We start from the raw sequence: 11,239 nt of genomic DNA, 5'->3' as shown, positions 1-11,239 counted from the left end.
TGCAAATTTCTATTTTGTGCCGCATTCGGTACTACCTCGAATGGAGGGATGGGTAAGTTTATTTAATCTCCACATGGAGTGTAGGGTTGGACAGAGATGGTGTGTAGAGGCTGGTTGGGTAGGACTTTGTTACTAAATATTGTATGACTGCCACTGATACTGTGATGGGCTAAGGCCCTACTACATATCTGACACTGTACTGAGATGGGCTAAGGCCCAAACTGTTATTGATACTGAAAAGGGCCTAACTGTTTTGACTGTGCCTGTGATTTGCTACTATTTGTTTTTCTATGGAATTACATACTGAGCTTACGTAAACTCACCTTTTTGTTTAAATGTGCATAAATAATTCCTAGATCTAGATGGATCCGGCGGAGAACTTGACGATGACCACGATTTTGGAATGTTATAGATTTAAATATGATTCTTGGTTTTATTTCGATTTTATTTTTGTTGAATAAACTTTTGGGTTGTAAATTGGACTTTTGGACTTTTGGTGGTTTTGGGGCTTTCTTTTCTTTACTTTATGGATTTTAAACTACTAGTCAAAGGAAACCTTGGTTTTCAAAATAAACAAATGTTTTGAACAATGAGTAACATGATTTAGAAGCTAACAAGAGATAAAGAAAAGTATTTAAACAGATAATGGTTTTAGAGGGATGGGCATGCTTTTCAGGCACCCTATCATGTGACATCGTTAGATTCGGCCATAACGTCTAGGTAAGGTTTGGGGTGTTACATTTAGTGGTATTAGAGTCAGATTGCAAAACTCGGCTGTGGATTTAAATTTAAAACTTGGTTTTTAAGAACTGATTTTTAAATAATTTAAAATATTTGACTGAGAATGTGGTACACCGAGTCTCCGGTGCCGATCTTGTAAGTTTTATGAAGTTGTGATAAATTTAAACTGAAAATACTGTAGGTAGTATACTGTGAAAACACTCTATATAGTGTATATTAAGACTAGAGATTGCGGTTTACAAAAATCACTCTGAACTACTGAAATTGTTTACATAAAACATCTGTTAATAAATATTGAAATTGTAACTGATTCATAAAATTCATAATACAAATAAATCCAACTAGACATAAGCGCACGAGGTATCTGCAGACGGGGTACTAGAAGCCGTGGAAGAGGCCGTAGAGGGGCTTGAGCTGAGTCATTATCATCTGGCAGCATGCCTAATTTAGACATTAGTGAGAAGCCAGTGTCGCCTGCTATAGAGACTGGGTTTCAAGATCGCATGGCTAGGGATGACGCATTGTCCTAGGCTATGCTAAGGATATTCGAGAGGGTTGTTGAACCCAACACTGGATCTGGGGGTCGGGGGTCAGTTACGGAATAACTCCGGTCCAATGGAGCTGAGCTCTTTAGGGGTGTCACTAGAGTTACCCTTAATGTGGTCGAGTACTGGATGGAGGCTACAGAGCAGATTATGGATGACCTAGATTACACCTTTGAGCAGAAAATAAAGGGTGCAATCTCATTGCTGCGAGATGAGGCTTACTAGTGGTGGCTAACTGTTAAAGAGGGCACTTAACCCGAATGTCTGACCTGGGAGTTCTTTAAGACTGCCTTCCAGGGGAAATATGTGGGGCCGAGTTAGGTGGATACCTGTAGAAGAGAGTTCTTTAAGACTGAGCTGCTATGCATAAGGTATTGTGGCATTTGAGTATGAGAGGTGTATTCACTTTGAAGATGGTCTCAGAGAAATTTGAGAGTCCTGATAGCTCTGCAAAGGGAGTGAGAGTTCTCGGCTCTGGTTGCGAATGCGAAGATAGCCGAAAAGGTTAAGCGCGCTGAGCACCAAAACCATGACAAAGAGAGTGGTAAGAACAAGAGGGATTCAGAGCCCTCGAGTTTTGTACAGAGGCCTAAAACAAGGCCAGAGCTGATGGGCCAATTAAAGCTGGGCCTCCTGTTGCTGCGACTGGACTGTAGTCATATGTTGATTATGGTAGATGTCATCAGGGCGAGTGTTAAAAGAGGACTAGGGCATGTCTGAGGTGTGGATCATTGGACCGCCTTATCAGGGAGTGTCTGTTGAGGGCCGATCAGATGCGAGCTCAGGGTACTAGTACTGCACAGCCACAGAGAACGGCTCAGCAGCCAGCGAAAGGCCGTGGTCAGACTAGGGGTGGTAATAGTTTGGGTTGTGGACAGAGAGCATTGGGCAGAGGTGCTGGACAGATTGAGGTAAGGCAGCCGACTCTAGTATATGCTGCACGTCGCCGAGAGGAGGGAGATGCTCCAGACGTCATCACTTGTACATTTCTTATTTTTGATGTACCATATCTTACTCTGATAGATATAGGATCCACTCATTCCTATATAGCTTGTTTTGTTTTTAAAAATCTAGGGTTACCAGTGGAGAGCACTACGAGTGAGGTGACTGTACTGAGTCCACTGGAATAATTGGTTAGAGTTAGCAAACTGTATACGGATGTTCCTTTAGAGGTTCAAGGGACGGTATTTCTGGCTGACTTGATGGAGCTTCTGTTTGGTGAGTTTTACATGATATTGGGGATGGATTGGTTGGTGAAGCACCAAGTAAGTCTGGATTGTGCGACAAAAAGGGTCATCTTGAAAACTGAGGAGGATAATGAGGTAGCTGTGATTGGAGAGCGTCGAGATTATCTATCGAATGTGGTTTCTACACTGATGGCTGAGAAACTAGTTCGCAAGGGATGTGAGGCGTTCTCCGCCTATGTTAGTGTTTCCGCTTCTGGGGACTCTGCTGTAAAGGATATCCGTACTGTAAGGGATTTTCCAGATGTCTTTCCTGAGGAACTATAGGGGTTACCTCTGAATCGTGAAGTGGAGTTTGGGATAGAGCTCCTTCCTGGTACAGCTCCGGTGTCCATCGCTCCTTACTGAATGGCACCGAAGGAGCTTACGAAGCTTAAGGCTCAGATTCAGAAATTATTGGATTGTGGGTTCATCTATCCTAGTGTGTCTCCGTGGGGAGCACCAATATTGTTTGTAAAGAAGAAGGATGGATCCGTGCGGATGTGTATCGACTACCATCAGCTGAACGAGCTAACCATTAAGAACAAGTATCTACTTTCGAGGATGGATGATCTATTCGACCAGTTCCGATGGGCTTTTGTATTCTCCAAGATTGACTTGCATTTTGGGTATCATCAGTTGAGGGTTAAGGAGGCTGATGTGTAGAAGACGACATTTAGGACTCGTTATGGTCACTACAAGTTCCTGGTGATGCCATTTGGACTGACTAATGCACCTGTAGCTTTCATGAATCTAATGAAAAAAATGTTTCAGCCCTTCCTGGATCGGTTTATGGTGGTATTCGTTGACGACATATTGGTCTATTCGAGGACTGAGAAGGAGCATGACGAGCACCCTTGGATTGTTCTTCAGATTTTGAGGGAAATGCAGCTCTATGCTAAGTTTAGCAAGTACGAGTTCAGGTTACGTGAAGTAACACTTCTGGGTCACGTAGTGTTTGTTGAGAAGATTTGAGTCGATTCTCAAAAGATTTAGGCTGTACTGGATTGGAATCAGCCAAAGAATGTATTTGAGATCTACGGTTTTCTAGGACTGGCGGGTTATTATCGACGGTTTGTAGAAGGTTTTTCATTGATTGTAGCGCCCTTAACTAAGCTGCTACGTAAGGGTGTACCGTTTGTCTGGACTAATGCACAGCAAGAGAGGTTTGAGAAGCTCAAGACTGTATTGACTACAGCTCCTGTGTTGATATAGCCAGAACCTAGAAAAGAGTTCACAGTATATAGTGATGCATCACATGTCGGTTTGGGATGTGTGTTGATGCAAGATAGTAAGGTGGTAGTATATGCGTCTCGTCAGCTTAAGACACATGAGGCAAATTATTCGACGCATGACTTAGAGTTGGTTGCCATGGTATTTGCACTGAAAATCTGGAGGCATTATCTGTATGGTGAAAAGTGTATCATCTACACTGATCACAAATGTCTCAAGTATCTCCTTACTCCGAATGAGTTAAATCTTAGATAGTGTAGATAGATTGAGCTGCTCAAGGATTACGACTGTACCATTGAGTACCACCCAGGCAAGGTCAATGTAGTGGCTGATGCATTGAGCCGTAAGGCTATGGCTGATTTGAGAGTGATGTTCGCTCAACTTAGCCTATTTGATGATGGGAGTTTGTTGGCTAAGCTGCAAGTCAAACCAACTTGGATCTTGGGTTGAAATCTGAAGGGGTATTGTGTTTCCAAGGCCAGATATGTGTGCCGGATGATTCTGATTTGAGGCAATCTATACTGAGAGAGGCGCAGAGTAGCATTTACGCTATGCATCCTGGTGGGAATAAGATGTACCAAGATCTCCGAGAGTTGTATTGCTGGCCAAGATTGAAATGAGAGGTTATTAACATTGTGGCTAGATGTTTGACATGCTAGCAGGTTAAGATTGAGAACCAGTTGCCTTCGAGTTTACTACAGTCGATTAAGATTCCCCTTTGAAAGTGGGAACATGTGACGATGGACTTTGTTAGTGGGTTGCCCTTGACACCCACTAAGAAGGATTCTGTCTGGGTCATCGTGGATTGATTGACCAAATTTGCACACTTCATACCAGTTAGGACAAATTATTCTCTGCAGAAGCTAATGAAGCTCTGTGCTTCTGAGATAGTGAGACTGCATGGGGTACCAGTTTCGGTCATCTCTAATAGGGATCCTCGCTTCACATCTCGATTTTGGAAAAAGCTACATGAGGCTTTGGGTTTAAGGTTGGACTTTAGTATTGCATTCTCCTCAAATCGATGGTTAATTTGAGAGGGTGATTCAGATACTGGAGGATATGTTGAGGAGCTATGTGATTGATTTTCGAGGCAGTTGGGAGGACTATCTACCGCTAGCCGAGTTCGCTTATAATAAAAGCTTCTAGCCGAGTATTCAGATGGCACTATACGAGGCTATATATGATCATAAGTATTGTACTCCTTTGTGTTGGACTAATCTGAGTGAACGTCGAGTATTGGGTCTTGAGTTGATTTTCAAGACTGAGGATAAGGTTCGACTGATTAGGGTCGTCTGAAGGCAGCTTCTGATAGGCAGAAGTCCTATGCTGATCTGAAGAGACGTGAGATTGAGTATTCTGTGGGGGTCTTTGTGTTTCTTAAGGTCTCACCATGGAAGAAGATCTTGAGGTTTGGTCGTAAGGGCAAGCTGAGCACTAGGTTTATTAGACCTTACCGTATTCTCAAGCGAGTGGGACTGGTTGCTTATCAATTGGAGCTACCTCCAGAGTTGACTCGTATTCATGACGTGTTCCATGTCTCTATGTTGAGGCACTACTGCTCTGATCCTACTCACATTGTCCCTATTGAGGAGATTGAGGTTAGGCCAGATTTGACCTTCTAGAAGGAGCCGGTTCAGATTCTGGATATCGAAGTTAAGGTTTTGAGGAGGAAGTCCATTCCCTTAGTGAAGGTGCTGTGACAGAATCATAGCATTGAGGAGGCCACGTGGGAGATTGAGAATGCGTTGCGTCAACAGTATCCTCATATGTTCTGATCAGGTAAATTTCGAGGCTGAAATTTTCTTTTAGGGGGTAGAGTTGTAACGCCCCAAAAATTTGGTGTTCGGCTTTAGTAAATTTTTGACACAAATGTGTATCTGCTTCAGTGGTTAATTGTTCTAGTTGTGTATAAGAGGCCCCAAGTTCAAACCAGGACTTAGGCAAATTTTGGTAATTTTTATAAATAAAGCCTTAACCTGGCCTAAAGGGCTTAAGTTTAATAGTTGGTAAAAAGTTATCAGAATGGGCCTACTAGTCTAGTGGTTAAGTGGAGTGTTGGTGTGTTGGAGGTCTTGTGTTCTATTCTCTGTGATGGTAAGGACTAGTATTTTTGCTTTAAGTTCGACCAGAGTTGTGCTAAACTGGGATTCTGAGTGGTGGATGTGTAGTGGGAGTTGAGAGAGAAAATTAAGGGATTGGGTTGCAGTGGATAACTGAGTAGTGGGTGATTGTGATAATGTGGGTAGTGTGTTTGAGTAAATCAGTTTTTCAAATTCTTTCTTCAGAAAAATTGACGCTTCTTCCTCCTCATTATTTTTCTCTTCTTTCTCTGTCGTTTTCTCTTCCCCACTTGTTGTCAAAATTCCTTTGAAATTCCCCTATCTTTTTGCTTTCATTCCATTTCTTTTTCCTTTGCGACGTAAATCGCTGGCGGGTGATAAGTAGTATATTGGTTGGTATCATTCTTAGATAATTGTTTTCATTTTTGTGAGACTAAATTTCTGGGTTTCGACAGTAGCGTATCGTGTGAAGTAAGGCTCTCATTGTATTGCTTCATAACGAATCGATTTGAAGTGTTGGGGTAAGTTTTAATCGCTTTATGGTTGAGTATTCTGGTTTCAGGTTCGGTTATAGTTCAATTGTTAAATGATTAATTGAGTGGAAATTGGTCGAATATAGGTTCAGGAAGGCTCTGGGACTGGTTCAGCTTTAATCGAAACCAGGTGTGTACTTGATTGCACAAAAAAGTGGTTTCGCTGAAAGCTGAAAACCTCACTATTGACGCCACATAGGCGTGTGGTCACCTATTTTGTAGGCCATGTGATGGACACGGGCGTGTGATCGATGAGGCTAGGCCGTGCGCGTAAGACACGATTGTGTGATGGCCAGGTAAGCCGTATGCGACACACAAGCTAGACTGATTTAGGCCGTGTGGGCCACACGGGCGTATGGGTCCACACGGATGTACGGGAATCTGGGCCAGGCCACGTAATTTATACAAGCCAAGGCCAATCTGCGCAAGCCCGTATGGGCCCACACGGGCAAGCTACATGGGCGTGTGAGCCCACTTTCTCTGAATTGATTGCTAAGGTTGCACAGGTCGCATAAGTCGACTGTGAACCTACTGTAGGGTCAGTAAGCATTACTTAGACCCTTATCTGTGTGAAATTGTCTATGTGAATTATGTACTAAGCATGTTATGAACATGTAAACTAAACGGTACGTGTATCTGTTAGATCATTGATAGAAAGACATTCCATCGTATGTTGCATTGCATTGGGGTGGGTGATTATATTTGGAGGAAGCATACTGAAAGGCTCTTAAGCCTAATATACTAGAAGCTCAGCTGCAAATTACTATTTTGTGCCGCATTCGGTAGTACCTCGAGTGTAGGGATGGGTGGGTTGATTTAATCCCCACATGGAGTGTAGGGTTGGACAGAGATGGTGTGTCGAGGCTGGTTGGGTAGGACTTTGTTACTAAATACTGCATGACTGCCACTGATACTGTGATGGGCTAAGGCCCTACTGCATATTTGACACTGTACTGAGATGGGCTAAGGCCCAAACTATTACTAATACTGAAAATGGCTTAGGCCCAGAATTGTTTTGACTGTGCACTGCAATTTGCTATTGTTTGTTTTTCTGTGGGATTACAGACTGAGTTTACGTAAACTCACCCTTTTGTTTAAATGTGTACAGGTATTCCCCAGGTCTAGATGGATTGATGTAGCGGAGAGCTCGACAGTGACCACGATTTTGGACTGTTATAGATTTAAATATGATTCTTGGTTTTGTTTTTGTTTTATTTTTATTGATTAAACTTTTGGGTTGTAAATTGGACTTTTGGACTTTTGGTGGTTTTGGGGCTTTGTTTTCTTTTTTATGGATTTTAAATTGCTAGTCAAAGGAAACCTTGGTTTTCAAAAGAAACAAATGTTTTATCAAGAAATAGACAAATAGTTCAATTGTTTTAAAAGCTTCCGCAATGATTAACATTTTGAAACCACCGACAGAATGAGTAACGTGATTTAAAAGCTAATAAGAGATAAAGAAAAGTATTTAAACGGATAATGGTTTTATCGAGATGGCACGGTTTTCAAGCACCCTATCATGTGACATCGCTAGATTCAGCCATAACGTCTAGGCCGAGTTTGGGATGTTACAATAAAGGTTGATTATTTTGTGTAAAATTAACAATTTTACCTAGGGTTGCAAGGGTATGGATGGAACACACATTAAAAATAAGGGATTTTTTTTAAAAAAAAAGAAGTGATTTTGCATGGGAAAGGATTCGAACTTAGGACCTCAATTTAATTTTCATGCTTTTGTATTTATCAATTAACCACTAGGCTATTTCCTTTTTTTTAAATAATTTTGCAATATTTATTTTAGAAACAAGGCGTGTCACATACTAAGGTTTGAGACACAATTAGCAAAATAAAAAAAATTGGTGAGAGAGAAAGGATTTGAACTTGGGTTTCAAGGAACATTTCACTAACACTTATCCAACAAACCAATACTTCATTTATTTCTAAAAACACATAGATCATCTCCAAAATTAGGGCATGACCACTCTCTCTTGATTACCAAACTCGATTCTACTAACCTCTGATTTTTGGGATGTTACATTCGTGCTAAACTTAGTGGTTAGAATGCTTGAGGGCTTTCAATGGTAGGCAGGCTCACGCTTTTCAAATCGGTACTTCTTGCTATAGCCAACCATTTTATGAATATTCCTCGCATTCCAATATCTATTTGCAAGGAATTTGAAAAAATTGCTCTCAACTTTTTATGGGGTTCATCTTCCTTTAAAAGAAAGTTGACTTTAGTAAGCTAGACTGATTGGTTCCCACCCATTGAGAAAGGAGGATTGGGTATTCGAAGTCTAAAAGACCAAAATAAAATTTTTCTCCTTGAATTGGGCTCTAACACATTGTTGCTAATACAGACGTTTTTTGGGTTCAAATTTTAAGAAATAAATATAATGTGCAGGGAATTATTCCAATGACAATTGCTTGTATTAATTGCTCATATGTTTGGCAATATCTCATGAATCTTTAGCCTGAAGTCATTAACGATATCATGTGTTCTATTGGTGATGGGAAGACAATAAACTTTTGGAATGATCTTTGGGTGAAGGGTGTTGGGCCACTTCGAATGCACCACATCGGCAGAGGATGCATTGACTAAACACTAAGATTTTGTGATTTGATCACATTTGATGGGAGTTGGATTTGGTAGAAATTAATGATGTTTCTTGCTCGACTTGTTCTTGATTATATTGCAGCAGTGTTATTGCATTCGCAAGGTATAGGCTTTGACAGATTATATGGCAATGGTCATCTACTAGTTGATTCTCTTTCTCTAAAATGAACAAGCAATTTTTTTGGAAGAAGAAACATGTCTATGCCTATTGATGGCTTGATGGTTTGGAAAGTTAGTGCACCACAAAGAGTAAGACTATTCTTGCGGCTACTTCAACAGAATCATCTACTTACGAACAGAGGGAGAGTGAAGCGTGGTATGGATGATAATGCTCATTGTGTTATATGTGGGGAGAATGTTGAAATAAAAATTCATGTTGTGAGAAACTGTAGGTTTGTTACTAACGTTTGGAGGACTGTGGTACCAAGTTACGTCTGGACCCATTTCTTTAGCTACTCGTTAGAATTTTGGTTGGAATGGAATATCATGAATAGAGGACGTGTCACTGTATCTGATGGAGAATGGACAACTTTTTTATTTTATCTATTTTATGTAAGCCTCTCTAGAAGAGTAGAATGACTTTATTTTTCAGCAGACAAGTAGTAATAGAACTAATATGATTTTGACATGCAAAGCTTAGACACGAAGCCTTAATAATTATAAATGCGAAGATCATCTGATGCACAACACTTTTCTCTGAGAGAAATGGTATCTGCCTGAGAATGAATGGGTAAAGCTTAAAACGGAAGGCACACTATTGGTAAACATCATATTTTTGCGGTTGGAGGAGTGGTTAGGGACTTGAGCGGAGGTTAGATGTTTGGTTTTACCATGAGAGTCAGTGTATCTGGCATTTTTTCAAATAAAATAATGAGTGATTATGAAGGACTCTTCGTTGCTTGGCAGAAAGGCTTTCATAAAGTGGTGATTAAAAGCGATAATCCTTTGTTGGTTGATTTAATAGGAAATGGCTATGCAACTAGATGCCTAGAGGATAAAGATGCGATTGACGTCATTGCAAGTACCTTCACTATTTATTCGATGCTTTATTTTACATTAATTGATATAGGATCTACCCACTTTTATATTTCATGTGAAATGGTTGTAAAATTGGGGATTGGGGTAGAGACAACTGAAAACACTGTCACTGTAGTCAGCCCTTTATGATCATCTGTACTTGTAAATAAGATATATAGGAAATGCCCTTTAGAAATTCAAGGGGAGATTTTTCTTGTAGACTTAATGGAATTGCCTTTCAACGAATTTGATATGATTTTGGGAATAGACTGGTTGGTTGAATTGTTAGAGTATGCCCAACAATCAATCATGAGATGATTGTAATCACATACTTGTTTTACCTTGTTTGTTAATATAAGTTATTGTCATTGTTATTTCAGTTTTTTTTTTCTGTGTATATAAACTGGTTAATAATAAAATCCTAAGAATAATATGATTATTCTTAAAAGGGTCCTTAATCGAGTATTATTGTGGGTTTGGACAACAATAATGCATTGGGACTAATGTATAGTTGATTGATGACAAAATGTTATCATTGACATAGGGATGTCAAAATCAAATACAAGAGTATGTATTAGAGAACAACATACTAGACTGACCTACCATGAGTATATTTCTTGGATTATTATGTAATAGTCACAAATATTACTCATAGTGATAACTATGTATATGATCCTTAGACTTGAGATCATCATTGTCTCAACATCGTGAGTCGTATATTTTGATACAATCAAATGTATACTATAACAGGTTGTACTATAAAGATTGATGTTGGATATACCACAATCCATGTAGTTGGATATGGTTGATCAAGATGAAATTTATCCCTCCTACATAATGGGAGAAATATTTTAGGCCTCTTGATGGAGTGAAACTAAAAATGCATGGCCATGCTCAAATAAGTTGATATGAGATATCTCACTTATTTGTTTATTGTAGTCTACTTAGAAAAATAAAAAAAAATATGAGATTGGACTATACAAGTGTGACTATTCCATGACTTGTGTCCAGTCTAGATATTAAGGATAAAATGATATAATACATGAAAAGATTATTACAGAAATGTTATATCGAATCATAACTTCTTGTAACTTGGGTAGCAATGGTGCACTGCTAGATGCCACCCATTGCTTGTAATGTTAGAAATGTTCTAGTATTACTACCAACATTACAATACACTACAGGATCACACCTTATAGTTGAAGTGAACAAAATTCAAATTTATTTGGTATTGTATTTAGCTATCACATGAATTAAATTAATTTTTAAATTA

The sequence above is a fragment of the Gossypium hirsutum genome, chromosome A10 (genome assembly GCF_007990345.1).
Source record: "Gossypium hirsutum isolate 1008001.06 chromosome A10, Gossypium_hirsutum_v2.1, whole genome shotgun sequence".
In the NCBI taxonomy this organism is placed as follows: Eukaryota; Viridiplantae; Streptophyta; class Magnoliopsida; order Malvales; family Malvaceae; genus Gossypium; species Gossypium hirsutum.
Note: the sequence above shows the minus strand (reverse complement) of the source record.